Source organism: Callithrix jacchus, chromosome 10, assembly GCF_049354715.1.
Source record: "Callithrix jacchus isolate 240 chromosome 10, calJac240_pri, whole genome shotgun sequence".
NCBI classification, from domain to species: Eukaryota; Metazoa; Chordata; class Mammalia; order Primates; family Cebidae; genus Callithrix; species Callithrix jacchus.
The window spans coordinates 85382671-85399836 of NC_133511.1; the positions used below are offsets into that span (position 1 = coordinate 85382671).

Below are 17166 nucleotides of genomic sequence, written 5' to 3' on the forward strand. Positions count from 1 at the left end.
AATCTCCACTGTGGTGTTTATCCACAATCTTCCAGGCCTCATTGGTGGAGGATCATTCCTGGGGCATTCACTCCACCACCTTTGACCTGCCCTGTGCTTGAGCTAAGCATATAACCATGACCAGGGAGCATCCTCAGGAGAAAGACTCAGGAAGGCATTGGCACATACAAGGAACTGAACTACTGGGGCTTTGGGGTTGGCTGAGGGGAAACTGATGAGCGCTAGCAGTGTCTGCTACACTACTTTAAGCACTTTAGAATATTAACTCATTTACTTCATGCAGCAACATGAAAATGTTCTATTATTATCCGCATTTTATAGATGAGGAAATTGAGACACAGAGGGGTTTTATAACCTGATCAAGGTTCTCCAATCAGTCTGATTTCAGAGTCTGCATTCTTTTTATATTTTTATTTTTTGAGACAAGATCTCACTTTGTTGCCCAGACTGGAGTGCAATGGCATGATCATTACTCACTGTAGCCTCAACCACTTGGGCTCAAGTGATTCTCCCACCTTAGAGCCTCCCAAGTAGCAGGGACTACAGGCACACACCACCACTTCCTGCTAATTAAAAAATAATAATTTTGTAGTGATGGGGTCTCACTATGTTACCCAGGCTGGTCTCAAACACCTGAACTCAAGCAATCCTACCACCTTGTTCTCCCAAAATTCTAGGATTACAGGCATGAGCCACCATGCCTGGCCAGAGCCTGCATTCTTAACCAGTGGCTTTTGAGAAGTTTTGACCATAATTCTCAGTAAAAAATATATTTTACATCATAATTCAGCTTCCAAACACACATACACTAAAGAAATCAAAGATTCCTATAACAATGTTCATCTGTACCACGTACAATACACTCTGAAATTTTCTGTTTTTTTTTTAAATCACATGATTTTAAAAATGGTATTAGTCACTCACTAAATTGTTTTCATAACCCAGTAACGGGCTGCAACCCACAGTTTTGGAAAAGACAGTGCTCTAAAATTCTATTTTATAGGACAGTATTGATGTTACAAGCCTGGCATGGGGAATGGTATGGGGTAGGTGCCCAGAAAAGGTTGGTTTCCTTGTGTGCCCTTTTTGGCAAACCAGAGCTATGAGCTGCTACCTTCTAGGCTTACATATGGAGACCTGGGCTGGACCTAGTGCATTTCTCAAATCCTAGACTTGCCCCAGTGAGATGTGCTCAGCCTCCTCTCTTGGGACGGGCACCAGCTTGGGCTGTGACCTTCAATTCACCGGCTCCCCAGAAGCCAGCTCCTCCTTGGGAGGTGAGGTTATACCCTGTCTCCACAACATTGTCACTTCCTTCCCCTGAGTCTCTCTGTGTGAGGATTGTTCCCCTAATCAGGATGGAGACGCAGTTCATTACAAGCTGGTGAGGCAACGGCTCTGTGCTCCCGGCCCGAGACAGGCTGTCTGGGAGCTTGGCCAGCCTCCCGCTGCCCCGGACACCAGGGCAGTGGCCTCAGAGCAGAGCCAGCTCGCTGGGTTTGTCTGCCCCCTTCCCAAGGGACACAGGCAGACAGACGCTGTTTGCAGAGACTTCCACAGCTTTCATTATTACAAAACCTCTGCCATGCTCAGATGATGAGTTTCAGCAAATGATAGCACTACTTCCGAGAGCATCTGTACAGCACCTATAATAATAACTGGCCTTTATTGTTTAGTATGTACAAGCCCTGGGCTAAACGCATCACCTGAAGGCTGTTAGTCTTTACAGCAAACCCAGTAGGTAGGTATAACTATCCCCACTTTACAGATGCAGAAACTCAGGCACAGAAAGTTTTGATAGCTACGCAAGCTCACCAGGAAGCCAGAAGGTGACCACACCTAACCTGGCCCCACTGACTTCACCAACTGCCTCTCTTTGCTGTGTTGCCTGCAACAGGTTTTTCCTTCCTTCTGGGTCCAACTCTAACTTCATTCTGCTCAGCAGCCAGGTGAGTTCCCATAGGTGACTTTGTCTCTCTGAGCCAAGTTTCCTCATCTGTCGAACAGTTCCTAACGGTACTTCCTTCCTAAGGCTGTTAGGAAGAGTAAATGAAACAATGCGTATAAATGCATCTCACGGAGCTCCTAACACATAAGAAGTGCTCAATAAATCTATTTATGAAAGAGTCGATTCAGCTCTTTTCCTGCTGACTTGACAGTATCCTGCAGCCAATTCCCACAGGCATGATGTCACCATCCAGAGGATAATAGCAGCCAATCTAGAAACCTCCATGTGTTCCTGGGCTTCTCATACTTGTGCCTTGTCTTGCCCCACTGCCCCATCTCACTGACTTCCCTGGGGCAGAAATCTCCAATATGACTAAAATCTCTTGGAAGACTATGAAGAAGCCATTTATTTCCTCCAACAACAGACCCCTCTGCCCAGGATGAGGAGGATAGCCATGTGGCGGCTGCAGAGCCTGATGCAGAAATTCTCGTTAGCTGCAGTTTAATTACTGCCTGCCATATAGGTTTTTAATAACAGTAAGTCCCAATTAGTTGCTTGTTACTTCAGAAATAATTACTGATAGTGGACCTTTGTCTCTGTTTTAATTCCAGCTTCATTCGCAAGCTGCGGAAGTCTAAACAAGTGGGCATTTTTAGCTGAAGGAGGTAGGGAGGATGGGAGATGCATGAGGAATGTTTGCACAGAACTGCAAGTTTCTCTGGGGTGCGTGTGTTTGTCTGAGATGAATGGAGGAGTGGCCGTGGCCATTTCTTACCTCTGCAAAGAAAATCCTGGGCCTCTCTCTTGAGCTAAGGACAGGGGTGAGGCTCTGCTCTCAAGGGCAGGTGGGTCTGGGACATAGCATTCACCGCACAGAGATATTACGGGGGAGCTGGCCTCCAGTTATGAACCGTGCCCATGATATGCCCCTCTGCCGCCCTGGGGGGGCCCCAGACACTGACTAGGTCAGAGGAAGATGCCACCGCCCCCTGACAGTGACAGGCACAGCCAGATGGAAGAGCTGCTTTAGGGAGCGGGGAGAGGGAAGGGGATGTGCCGTGTCTTCTACAAGGGCACATCCTCAGCCACACTTCTGATCTGCAGTCCAACAGACCTTTCTAGCAAGCCAAAGAGAACTTGGGGATGCTGGGGGGTCCTCAGAGCTCACACTGCACTTGTGGCACCCACAGCGAGCAGCCGTCCGTGAGCCGAGGAAACTACACAGGTAAGACAGTCACAAAGCTTTGTTTGAAGTAAGACAGCCTCCTAGCTTCAGGGAATTCTTTTTCAGTCTGACCTGCTTTTATGCTGCTTTGTGTTTTAAACTTTTATCCTATTGTACCTGGGAAGCTATTGCAGTGCTGATGAGTTATTGTCTACTGAAGTTATATAGCGATCAGAGCTAACATGTGTTGAGCATGCCAGACCCTCTTCTAGGGGACGCAGATGTACTTACGCATTTAATCCTTGCAGACAATGCACTGAGGTTAGTATAATTGTTATTACCAGCCCTCATTCACAGATGAGGAAATAGAAGCACACAGAAAGATTAAGCAATTTGCCTGAGGTCACCCAGCCCACATGTGGCAGAGCTAGGGAGATTCCTTCCCAAGCAGTTTGACTCCACCGCCAAGCTTTTGACCAGTAGGTTATCCTGCCTCTTCTGGGAAGGACTTGACCCATTAAAGAATGGGATGCTTCATAATGCAAATATCCCCTGTGAGTTTTCTTTAGTTGGCTCTGCATAATACATTCTTTTATGGTGTGTGTGTGCGTGTGTGTGTGTGTGTGTGTGTGTGGTAATTCTTGTGTTGATTTTTGGTTCCAACTGTGTTCTCCGAAAACTTCTCTCCATTTGAAATGTCTGGGTCCAGCCAAATGCCTCTGTTCTTAGTGTTTGTGCAGTTTCCATGATGAATGAAATGGCAGGGGCACTTCTGAACCCAGCCCAGGACTGTGGCCCAGGCCACCCGCGTTTGGAGGTGACAAAGCCCTCTGTACCATCATGCTGGCCAGCCTCAATCCTTTTCAATGTGTCCTGTCCCTCTTCCCTCATGACCAACTTGTTAAGGGAAGAAGTTGCACTGCTGAGCCAGTAATTTGTTGGTTTTTTTTCCCCCCACCATGTTCTTTGGTCTCTTTCCCCCTGAGAATCCTTTCCAAAGGAATTGCAAATGGTTTGGCTAGAAAAACCTGCTGAAAAGCCATCTTTCTCATGTTTTCCTTCTGACCTCCTGTTCCTTTCATCCATTCGGCCAACCACGAGGTTATCTTATTGTTAATAATTTGGGCTACTCTGTATTTGGAGGTTCATTTGGAAAATTGTGTCCAGCAGGCAGAAATGCTCCACTTCAACTCAGACACAAAGGCGTTCTTTGAAGGTACAAAGGGTTTGGGATAAGTAAGTAAGCAAACAAGCCTGGCCTTTGAGGAGAGAAGTGTGGAAGGAGTAAGGAGAAAAAGAAAACTGCCTCATCAAACTGTACCTCAGCTTATTTGGACAGAGGGAGCTTATTTGTGTTTATTTTATGCTCACGTCCTAGGGGTTTCAAGGAATGCTCCTGTAATCTACTCCAGAGGCATCAGGGCTCTTGCCAGAATCCCTTGATGGCCAATCTTTTTGAAGTGTCAGGTGAAATGTGGGTGAAGGGACTATTCTGTTTGAGAAACAGCATGAGGGAGGGCTGATACATTTTTCTAGTTACTGGGAATGTTTCCCTTCACTATGAGGGCTGACACTCTTCTCCTGGCAGTATCTACACAGAACAATCTCTAGCCTCAATGGGTATATCCTTTTCTTTTCTCTTTCTGCAAACTGAATTGCATCCCTGTCTTAGTTTGGATCCTCCAACACAGACCATGATTTCATGCAAGGTAAGGATTTCAGAGCAACTAGTTTATTTGGGAAGTGATTTCAGGAAGTATTGTGAGGGAGTGGGGAGTGAGACAGAGCAAGGAGAAAGCCAACAGAAGTATGTAATGGGTGGGTTACTGTTTTGGGCAGCTGGGCTCGATTCCACAGGGGGCTCTCTGAAGGACTGTGTCGGACACAACTCAGAATTGTCCCGTGGAGGAACACAGAAGCTGGGTGTTTATGCACCAACTCATCTGCCTCCTTGGGTATGGTTTTCTCCTGGGATGTGAGCACTCCAGCACTCCTGGCCTGCCCTGTTTGATGCACAAGAATCTCTCAGAGAGCGTATGCTCATAGGCAGAGGGACATGCCCACTATCTGTGGATGACCTCCGGGCTAAGCCAAGGGAATATGACAGGATGTTAACAGCATCTGCTAAAGTAACCATCTGCTCTAATTGTGTGCATTAGGCAAAGTTATAATAGCTGCCAATATTTACCTATAACCTCTAGCCAGTTATATGTGTATTAATCTTATTGATCTCTAAAGTCTTTTGAGAAGGGGCTGCTATCGTCATATACAGTATTGCATTGTGGCTAAGAACATGGACTCTGGAGCCAGAATAAATGGGTTCAAATCTCACCTCTTGTGCTGGGTAGTTGTGTGACTTAGGCAGGTTTCTTAGCTTCCTTGAAACTCAATTTCCATACCTGCAAAATGGGGATAACAATAGTAACTACTTTGTAGGATTGTTTTTGAAGATCAAATAAGTTAATACAAAGAAAAGCACTTACAATAGTAGGCATATATTAGGTGTTCAATAAACACTAGCTGTTGTTACTCTACAGATGAGGAAATTGAAGCTCAAGGGGGTTCTTAGCTGAAGGTTTTGAAGCCACCGAATTGCAGAGGCCGGATCTTAACTCAAGCCTTCTGCAGCAACATCACTTTTCTACTGTCCCACGTGACTTTGTCATTATTAATACACGAGAAAGCACTTTCTAAACTGTAAAGTGCTCCACAGGAGCTTTGGTTATACATGATTTCTGTTCCTTGGAACAGCAGATACAGTCTTTTCCTCTCAAGAGCTTCAGCCTAGTCTTTGAATTCTGCTATCTGTCATCTCTGCACACCTGGCACTGGGCACAGTGTCTGGCTAGGTGTCAGCTAGGTAGATGAGTTACCCAAAGCCCCAGGACTGGCCAAGTGATCCCTTCCTTCAGAGCCCTACCTGGGAACTTCTACTCAAAGTCTGTATCTGTATCACATGCCCAATTTCTACCACTTCCTCCTTCCTACCACCCCAACACCCTACTTGGAACATCCAAGGCCTGCCCCACCCTGCCTTCTGCTTTGTCCAGTGGTCATCTCCCATACCACCACTCCTACAGTTTCTCCTTCCCTTGCCTCCTCACTGGCCCTCTGGCCTCCCCTCCTGGACTCAGAGCTGCCCTCCACTTGCTCCTTCTTGGATGATGCTCTTGGATATGTCTGTCAGTGTAGGATTCCTACCCTGACCATAAGTCCCTTGTGGGCATAAGTGAGTGGCATTTTTTTCCTTATTCATTTATCCATTGTGGTACCAGACATAGTACCCCATCTGGTAATGGGGAAATGGGAACAGGAAGATCAAGATTGATCCATGGTTGGAATCTTTTAGAAACAAAAAGGAACTTCTCGTCTAGGAACCAGGGAATCATCAGGGCTTCCACTGTCTGTCCTGTTCCTCTCTGCATGGCTTCCTTTCTGCACACAATCCTACACTGCCCAGCTCTGAGCCTAGATGATCTGCCCTGCCGGTGCCCCATGGTCCTGTTGTGCCAGTTTCCAATCCCTGTGACACTCTGATTGGCCAAGCTTGGGCCAAGTGTTCATCCCTGGTCCAATCAGCTTTGGCCAGGAAATCAGGGGCATCAAGTATGAAAAGGATGCATATCCTCCAGTGGGGGGTGGAAGGCAGCAAGGACTGCGTCTCTACAATCTTTTTTTTTGAAATGGAGTCTCACTCTCTTGCCCAGGCTTGAGTGCAGTTGCGTGACCTTGGCTTACTGCAACCTCTGCCTCCTAGGTTCAAATGATTCTCCTGCCTCAGCCTCCAAGTAGCTGGGACTACAGGTGTACGCCACCATGCCTGGCTAATTTTTGTATTTTTAATAGAGATGGGGTTTCACTATGTTGCCATAGTTGGTCTCGCATCCCTGACCTCATGATCCACCTGCCTCAGCCTCCCAAAGTGCCAGGATTACAGGCATGAGCCACCGTGCCTGGCTACATCTCTGCAAGTCTTGAAGGGAGAGTATATTCGTTTCCTGGGGCTGCCATAACAAGTTACCACAAACTTGATGACTTAAGACAACAGAAATTTAGTCTCTCACAGTTCTGGAGGCCAGAAATCAAAAAATCAAGATATGGGCAGAGCCAGGCTCTCTTGGCAGATTCTAGAGGAAAGTCCTTCCTTGCCTCTTCCAGCTCTGGTGGCTCCGGGCCTGGGGCAACATCACTCCAATCTCTGCCTCTGTCTTCACCTGGCCCCCTGCTCTGTTTCTTCTCCCCTTCTCTTCTCTTCTGAGGACGTTTGTTATTGGATTGAGGGCCGCCCTAATCCAGTATAGTCTCATCTCATGATCACTAACTTTGCACCTGCAAAAACCCTTTTTCCAAATATGGTCATTTTTATGGGTTCCAGGTGGACATATCATTTGGGTGGGGGGCACCATTCAACCCACTCCAGTGAGAGTCTGACAGATGGAGGAAGGGCATCCCAAGATGAGGGAACAGTATGAGCAAAGGATCATTACTCAGGGAGCAAGGAGGCAGAGGGTTCACTGATGGCGACAGAGAGGGCTGAGTTTATGTAGGACCAGACCACAAAAGGAATTCTATGTCACATAGTAGCTTTGCCTTGTGGGCAGCAGGGGGCTCTACTGGTGATCCTTGAATGACAGAGGAGCATTATAAAATTTAAAATTTATACTGTAAGCAGATCCTCCTGGCTGCAGCATGGAGCTGTATTAGATGGGGACAGAAATGGAGGGAGGGAGATATTCATAGTCACAAACACCCACTATGTGCCAGGCATGTTTCTAGAGACTAGAAATAGAAAAAAAAAAAGAAAAAAGAAAAAATATTAGAGGAGCATATCTAAAGCAGAGCGAGAGGAGAAACAGAGGAACAAAGATGTATAATGTTAATTGGTAATAAGAGCTCAAAAGGAAAATTAAGCAGAGAACGGGGTATAGTGAGTGATGGAAGGCTTTATATAGGAGGTTCAAGGATGGCCTCTCCTATGAGGTGACATCTGAGTAAAGCTGAAGGAAGGGAGAAAGAGAGCCATAAGGTTTCTGAGGGAAGAGTATTCCAGGCAGAGGGAATAGCATGTGCAAAGGCCCTGAGACAGGAGCGTGCTGGGCATGGGGCATATTCAAGGAACAGCAAGGAAGAACATGTGGCTGGGGGAGAGGGAGCAAAGGGACGAGAAGTAGGCAGTAGCCTCAGAGAGGCAGTGGGGCTGTATCACATAGTACTTTCTAGGCTCCAGTAGAACTTTGGCTTTTCACTATGAGTGAGATAAGGGGCTTTGGAGGGTTTTAAGCAGAGGAGAAACATCATGTGACTTAAATGTTTTAAAAGAATTACTCTAGATGCTGTGTAAAAAAGAGATTGTGGGCCTGGAGGGGAGGGTAGGAGGAGGCTACTGCAATAGTCAGGATGAAAGATGACAGTGGCTTGGACTCAGGGGCAGTAGCTGTATGGTTAAATGTGGCCGGATGCTAGCTAAACATGTGCTCAGACTAGAGTTGATAGGATTTGTTAATGGATGGCATATAGAGTGTGAAAAAGAGGAGTCAAAAAGACTTCGAGGTTTTGGGTCTGAGCAACAGGAAAGATGGAGTTGTCATTTATGGGGATGGGGAACTGCAAGAGGATTGGGCTGGAGCAGCTAGGATTGAGTTTGGGGGCATATTAGGTATTGGTGGCTTGGGATGTATTAAGGCTATTAACTCATTTGACACTTGCAGCAGCCTCAGGAGATGGGCACTTGTATCCCCCTGTTTTTCACGTGAAGAAACTGAGGCACTGAAGTTGGTTGACATGGTTTGGCTCTGTCCCCACCCAAATCTCATCTTGGATTGTAACTCCCACAATTCCCGTGTGCCGTGAGAGGAACCTGGTGGGAGGATAGAATTATGGTGGCGGGTCTTTCCAGCGCTATTCTCATGGTAGTGAATGAGTCTCATGAGATCTGATGGTTTTAAAAATGGGAGTTTCCCTGCACAAGCTCTCTCTTTGCCTGCTGCCATCCACCTGAGACGTGACTTGTTCCTCCTTGTCTTCCACCATGATTGTGAGGCCTCCTCAGCCATGTGGAACTGTAAGTCCATTAAACCTCTTTTTCTTCCTAGTCTTGGGTATATCTTTATCAGCAGCATGAAAACAGACTAATACATTGGTTAACTTACCCAAGGCCTCCAGTTGGTGAGTTGCAGAGCTGGGATTGAGACCTGACAGCCTGTTTCCAGAGCTCATGTCCTAAGCACTACACAGGACTGCTGCCTGTTTTTTGAAAGGTCTAGGGGAGGATTCAGGGCAAGGGATATTTACTTAGGGGGAAAAATACCCACAGGTGATGCTGATGTGCCTCCACCTGGCTGCTCCTTCAATCCCCAAACTCAGTTAGATCTTTTGGTTTTGGGAAGGAAGCACTTCATTGTCTGGCCCAGCACCACCTAAGAGCCTCTCCCAAGGAGAGTGAAGGAAGACAGACTTCTCTGCACTGATCCTAGGCATATTTACTGTTTCCTCTTCTCTGTTTGTGAAATGCAAGCTTTATTTCTATCTACTTTAAATATATATATACTGCAGGAAAATAATGGCTCGGTGGAAACGTTTAAGTTTCTGGGCCCCAAACCATTTCTAAATATTATTTTTTTAAGAAAAAGAAAGTCATGAAAAGTGGCCTAGGCTCTGCTTAGCTGAGGCCTGTGTAAGGGAGCATGTGAGGATGGAAGGGTTAGCGGGGAGGATGGTAGACACAGGCCTCCACAAAGCCTTCCTGGCATAGGCAGCAGCATGGCTTCCTGGACTTCATTTGTTTGTCTAGAAAGGACTCTTTTTCAATGCAGTCTTTTTCTAAGAGCTTCTAGCAAGGTTGCTGCAGAATGGGTCATTTCTTTTCATCAGATTTGGGATTTGGAAGGTCCTGGTATTCCAGGCCCTAGACAAGATTTGGGTGTAGATCATGATGTTTCCCTGGGACATCTTATTAACGTGCAGTCCAATGCAACCTGCTGCTCATCTTGGAGTCAATGAGGAGAGAGGGCTAGTGGATTATTCCAGGAAATCCAGGGGCCTGTGGCATCATACCATTTTAGATGAAGGCAAAAGATTAATCGGGATTAGAGAGGGGTCTGCATTCAGGACTGGTTTTGAATTCTATAATTTTAACTGTTTGAGTTCCACTTAAGTGCACAGAATTACTCAGAGGCAGTTAAGCAGAGATCCCTGGGGAGGTCAGAGGGTGGGGACTTGCTTTATTGCAGAGTTAGGAATAATCTGTGACTAGCTTCTTGGCAGCACAAGCCAAACACCTTTGTTTGGCTGTCAAAACTCTGCAAAGCCTGAGCCTACTTACTGGTTTTTTATTTCAAAATGTGTTGAATATTGGATACTATCACGTGCCAGGTAATTTGCTGGATGCTTTCACAGTTGTTGCTTTATTTAACCTTTACCTTAATCCTGAGGCTTAAATGTTACACTACTCATTTATAGATAAAGAAACAGGCTGAGGTGTCAGCTTGCCACAGCATCAAAACTGATGAGAGTAAGAGCTTTGACTCAGTGTCCAGTGCTCCTCACTCAACTCACTTCTCCATTTTCCACCTTTTTTTCCCTTAACCACCCTTTCCTCACCTGCCTCTCCCAGCTGCTTTAGCTAAACTCTACTCAGTCCCCGCTCCTTGCCTTTGCTCTTGCTGCTGTTCTAAGCAGGCACTCAATGTTAGTCTTTCCAAACCCCCTCCTATCCCCTGTTAATTCTTCAAAGTGCCCACAGAGGGGGACCCCAAGGGCCACTTGGAAGTGGAAGCACTCTAAATTACCTCTGCCAAGAGATATAACACCCAGAACATCATGGAAGCAGAAGAAAAGTCTTCTATAAGACCCTCATCTTGTTTCTGTATTATCCTTTATTTTTTATTCTGATTAGCCTGTTATCAGGCTAATTGCAATCCCAAAGGCAGGTTAGCAGCATGGCCTTACCTGAGATCTTAGAAACGCAGAGGCTCAGGCCCCACTCCAGATCCCTTGACTGCGTTTTAACAGGATCTCCAAGTGATTTCCCGACACATCAAAGTTAGAGATACATTGCTCCAGCTGGCATGATCCCTCCACACCATATGGACCAGCTCCCAGGCCAGGGAAAGAAGAGAAGGGTGTGCTCACAGCTGGACTCTGATCTGCCACTCTGCAATCATGCTGGTTACAGGGCTGCTGTCAGTTTGTGTCCCTGGGGGTTTGAGGAAGGCACAATGGAGATGGCTCCTACCATCCTTTCCACCTGGCTCTTCAGCTCTTATTCTACTTGGGCCCATGGGGGTGACTATTACCCTCAATCCTGACTTCTTTCTCAGATGTTTCACTATCTAATTTTGAAACGGGGAGCCCTCTTGGCCCAGAGTAAAGCCAGGATGATTGGTCCCTGGCTGCCTGTTCTTGCTGCGCTAGGCCTGGGGATCAGCTCTGTTCACCTTGTCATCATGAACTCTGGGGAAGGCAGCCCCACTGGTGAGCAGAAGAGGCACTGCCTTTCTTTATTATTGATATTATTGTCATACTTTAAGTTCTGGGGTACATGTGCAGAACAATGCAGGTTTGTTACATAGTTATACGTGTGCCATGGTGGTTTGCTGCATCCATCACCCTGTCATCTACATTAGGTATTCTCCTATCCCACCCCTAGCCCTCCACCTCCCGACAGGCCCTGGTGTGTGATATTCCCCTACCTATGTCCATGGGTTCTCATTGTTCAATTCCCACTTATGATTGAGAATATGCAGTGTTTGGTTTTCTGTTCTTGTGTTAGTTTGCTGAAAATGATGGTTTCCATCTTCATCCATGTCCCTGAAAAGGACATGAACTCATCCTTTTTAATGAGAATATAGCATTCTGTGGCGTATATGTGCCACAGTTTCTTTGTCCAGTCTATCACTGATGGGCATTTGGATTGGTTCCAAGTCTTTGCTATTGTGAACAGGAGGCACTGCCTTTCTAAGTGGAGCTGGGATAGCTGTCATCTGAGGTTGAAGCTGGAAGATGGGCCAGTTCCACTTCAATGTATCTGACTGCTTAACCCAACACTGTAGGCTTCCTGCCACATCAGCTGATTGTACTCCTTCCCCGAAGGAAGAAGTAAGCAATTACTTCTTGCACACTGTCTCTGCTCAGCTCAGCGATTTTCCTTGTCAGTCTTATAGTCTCTAATGAATGGGTATGGCTGACCTGAGAATGCTTTTGAGGGACAGGGAGGGAAACAGATTCATGGAGCAGGATTCAAGATGGAAACTCAGATTACAGACTTCATAATCACAGCTTGGAAGAGAAGCTTTGTGCATAAAGGGAACCAAGAACAAAAATACGTCACGTCCTTTCAAAACAGATTCTTCAAACAAGATAACTGACCACAGAACCCTAGTCTTGCTTCTTTATTATGCTTTACTTTTATGCTAGACCAGGAGGCTAAATGCAGTCCCAAGAGCTACTGTGTATTGATGGCTTTCTTTGATCCAGGGACTGTGCTGTGCACATCAATGCATTATCTCAGCGCAAAACCAGAACTCCCCAGTTCTCCCATTTTACAGCTGAAGAAAAGAACAATAACAATCCTGGTTACCCACCAATAGCAGACAATTTTCAAAATCAGCTCTGACCTCAAAGACTTCTCTGCACTGCCATGCTCTGCATTCCAGCAGAGCAAATGGACTGCTTGGGGACTGTTCAGAGCTCTGTTGATCAGATAAGCAGAACTCATGCTTTCACTACATGAGCACAGGTGTGTTCATAAGTGGTAAGCTGTTGTCGAGGCTACTGCCTCCTTCCTTGGGTGTTAGATGCCCTCATCTGCCATCATGTCCTCTCTTGTGCCATGTACAGATGCCAGCTGAAGCCCAGCAGATGTCACTATGAAAAGAAAGCACAAGAAAAGCAAATCCACTGCCTTGCAGTGCTTATTAGTGCATGAACACAATGATGCCCTTGATGTTTCTCAGAGGAAGGGGCTTGCAGCCCAAGTCCACTTCAGCATGTGAACATATCTCCACACAAAGGTTCAATTGAAATGACAGTGTTTATTTATTTTGAGGAAACTTGTCCTGTGTCAACCGTGATCTGGAGGAGAAAAGATAGCCATATGCCACACGGGCAAGTCCCACACACCCACACCCAAGCACTCTCATAAAACCTAGTTATACTGACATTAGAAAATGGAAATGCTTCTGTAAGAAACCAGGTTTCCTTCCTTTTCTTTTGAAACCAGCTCTATTGGTTCCCTTTCGCTGCTGTAACAAATTACCACTAACTTTGTGGCTTGAAACAATGCAAACTAATGACTTTCTGGAGGTCTGAGTCTAAAATCAAGGTGTCCACAGGGCTGCATTCCTCCTGGAGGCTCTAGGGGAGAACCGATTTCCTTGTCTTCCCCAGTTCCTAGAGGCTTCCCACACTCCTTGGCTGGCAGCCCCCAGCTGCAATCACCGGCATCACTGTGACCTCTGCTTTCATGGTCGCATTTCCTTCTCTCATTCTTCTGCCTTCTTCTCCCATCTGTAAGGGCCTCTGTGATTACATTGGGCCCACCTGAATCATCCAAGATCATCTCCCTATTTTAAGGTCCTTAACTTAATCTCTTCTGCAAAATTACTTTTGTCATGAACGAACCTATTCACAGGTTCAGGGGATTGGGTCGCAGACATCTCTAGGTGGCATGATTCTGCCTACTACACCATTACAGGCCTTTTTGAAAGCAGATAACACTGTGAGATGTGTTGATTAAAAATAAGCTGCAGGCATATTTTAGCCACTTATCTTACTGCTAAAAGGAGAGTAACCAATTCCAAATATAAAAATTGAAACGAAAGTTGAAGTTGAGAGTTAAAAATTGAGAGAGAGAGGAAGGAGGAGAAGGAGAAAAAGAGAATATAAAATACATCAAGAATGAGTCTGTAGAAACACAATGAACACCTTCCGCAGAGGGGAGAGAGAGAGGTAGAGAGGGAAGAAGAGCAGGTGAAGGGAGGGTGAAGGGAAGGAAAAGTGTTACAGGTGTGGGAATAGCATGGGCAAAGATCTAAAGTCAAGATGGAGCCATCACCAGCTCATTCATCCTGGTGCTGTGGTTAGTAAGGTTTGTAGGTTAGTCTTTCTTGGAGACTCTCAGTTCCTTGAAGACAGGAATCGTGTATCGCAAAGGCTTGGCAGAGAAGGCCAACCACTGCATGCCTCACCTAGCCTTAACTGGGACGGGAGGAGGTTGTTACCATTAAATATCTAGAATCAATTGAACAAATGGTTACTGGCCATGCAAGCGTCTGTGTTCTCAAAGGTTCTACTCTATACTCAAAGCTTGAGAGGAAGATAGAAAGTATCGCTGAGTTTGTTCATATTAGCTCTAGTGCCAAAACTGGACCTCTGTTTAAGTCATATGTCACTGAAATCTACCAGTAATAACAGCTAACCCTTACTGAGCCCTTACTATGTGCAGAGGTCAACTCATCCTCCCAACAGTTTTTCAGGCCAGCAACAAGTATAATCCCAACTTTACAATGAGAACACTGAGCTAGGGCCTCTCCGTCAGAAGCCCAAAACCAGGACTGATAGCTGCCATTCCTCAGGCAGAAAGAATGTTAGAGTCAGGCTTTCATTTGACAGCAATCATATCCCCAGAGGCATGAGTAGGGGTAACAGAGAATGGTTGAACTCTCAGTTTGGGGGCTCAGCTCAGTTCCTGAAATAAGTCTCCTCTTATTTCATCTACATTAGTTCAATTCAGTTATTTTTCTTCTCTCATGATTCAACTTGATTCCAAAAAAGGATTTGAGGAGGCTTAAAATATATAACTTAATAAAAGATAATAACCTATATGTGGATGAAGAAGTCAGAATAAAGAGGAAAATAAAGGGATGGGGGAATCAGATTTTACCCAAGGCATGGACTCATTCGTGCTACATAGGTGTGGGCTACAGTTGCAGCTCTGAGCTTTCTATACAATGATTTCCCTTTGAAGTTTCAGAAATCTCTTACTGCTTTATTATGCAGGTATACCAGAAACAACTTCTCACAGGTAAAGTGCATCATAGCTTGAAGAGCTTTGTCACAGCCTATTGATATCCAGTTCTCATGTGACCATCAGTCTTAACGAGGAAGCCTAGGGGTCAATCAGCTTCAGAGCAGCAGAATGTGGTGCTTGTTCCATGTCCAGCAAATGGATGGATGGATGGATGGATGGATGGATGGATGGATAAGATGAAGATGAATGGGTGGGTAGGTGGATGGATGGATAGATGCAGTGGTAAGAGCCCAGGCCTAGCCTAAATGCCTGGGTATGTAGCACCTCCTTGTCTTTCTCCAGGCATAGCCCAGCCCCTTCCTGGGTCAGAGGGACTGTATTAGTCTGTTTTCAGGCTGATAATAAAAACATACCTGAGACTGGGAAGAAAAAAAGGTTTAATTGGACTTATAGTTCCACATGGCTGGGGAGGCCTCACAATTGTGGTGGGAGGTGAAAGGACCTTCTTACATGGTGGCAGCAAGAGAGAATGAGGAAGAAGCAAATGCAGAAATCCCTGACAAACCCATCAGATCTCATGAGACTTATTCATTATCACAGGAACAGCATGGGAAAGACTGGCCCCATGATTCAATTACCTCTCCTTGGGTCCCTCCCACAACACATGGGAATTCTGGGAGATACAATTCAAGTTGAGATTTTGGTGGGGACCCAGCCAACCCATATCATTCCATCCAGCCCCCTCCAAATCTTATGTCTTCACATTTCAAAAAAACAATCATTCCTTCCCAACAGTCCCCCAAAGTCTTAACTCATTTTAGCATTAACCCAACAGTCTGCAGTCCAACATCTCATCTGAAACAAGGCAAGTCCCTTCTGCCTATGTGCCTGTAAAATCAAAAGCAAGCTAGTTACTTCCTAGATACAATGAGGGTACAGGTATTGGGCAAATACAGTCATTCCAAATGGGAGAAATTGGTCAAAACAAAGGGGTTACATAGCCTATACAAGTCCAAAATTCAGTGGGGCAGTCAAATTTTAAAGCTCCAAAATGATCATTTTTGACTCCAGGTCTCACATCCAGATCACACTGATAGAAGAGGTGGGTTCCCAGGATCTTGGGCAGCTCTATCCCTGTGGCTTTGCAGGGTACAGCCTCCCTCCTGGCTGCTTTCATGGGCTGACGTTGAGTGTCTGTGGCTTTTGCAGGCACATGATGCAAGCTGGGGGTTGGGTCGATCTACCATTCTGGGGTCTGGAGGATGGTGGCCCTCTTCTCACAGTTATACTAGGCAGTACCCCAGAAGGGACTCTGTGTGAGGACCCCAACTCCAAATTTTCCCTGCACTGACCTAGTAGAAGTTCTCCATGAGGGCACTGCCCCTACAGCAAACTTTTGCCTGGACATTGAGGCATTTCCATACATCTTCTGAAATCTAGGAAGAGGTTCCCAAACCTCAATATGTGCCCACAGCCTCAACACTATATGGAAACTGCCAAGGCTTGGAGCTTCCACCCTCTTAAGCCACAGCCCAAGCTGTACATTGGCCCCTTTCAGCCATGGCTGGAGTGGCTGGGACACAGGGCACCAAGTCCCTAGGCTGCACACAGCATGGGAACCCTGGGCCCAGCCCATGAAACCATTTTTCCTCTTAGGCATCTGGGCCTGTGATGGGCAGGGCTGCCCCGAAGGTCTCTGACATGGCTGGAGACATTTTTTCCGTGGTCTTGGGGATTAACATTAGGTTCCTTGCTACTTATGCAAATTCCTGCAACCAGCTTGAATTTCTCCCCAGAAAATAGGGTTTTCTTTTCTATCGCATAGTCAGGCTGCAAATTGTCCAAACTTTTATGCTCTGCTTCCCTCATAAAACAGAATGCCTTTAACAGTACCCAAGTCACATCTTGAATGCTTTGCTGCTTAGAAATTTCTTCCGCCACAAACCCTAAATTATCTTTATGAAGTTTAAAGCTCCACAAGAATCTAGGGCAGGTGCAAAATGCCACAGGTCTCTTTGCTAAAACATAATGAGTCACCTTTAATTCAGTTCCCAACAAGTTCCTCATCTCCATCTGAGACCACCT

The 17166-nt window shown here is 46.0% G+C and overlaps 1 protein-coding gene across 2 annotated transcripts in view; it reads left to right on the plus strand.

Annotated features, from left to right (window-relative positions):
- NAV2 (neuron navigator 2) overlaps positions 1 to 17166 on the plus strand; it is a 768760-nt gene that overhangs the window by 248914 nt on the left and 502680 nt on the right. The window lies entirely within an intron of this gene.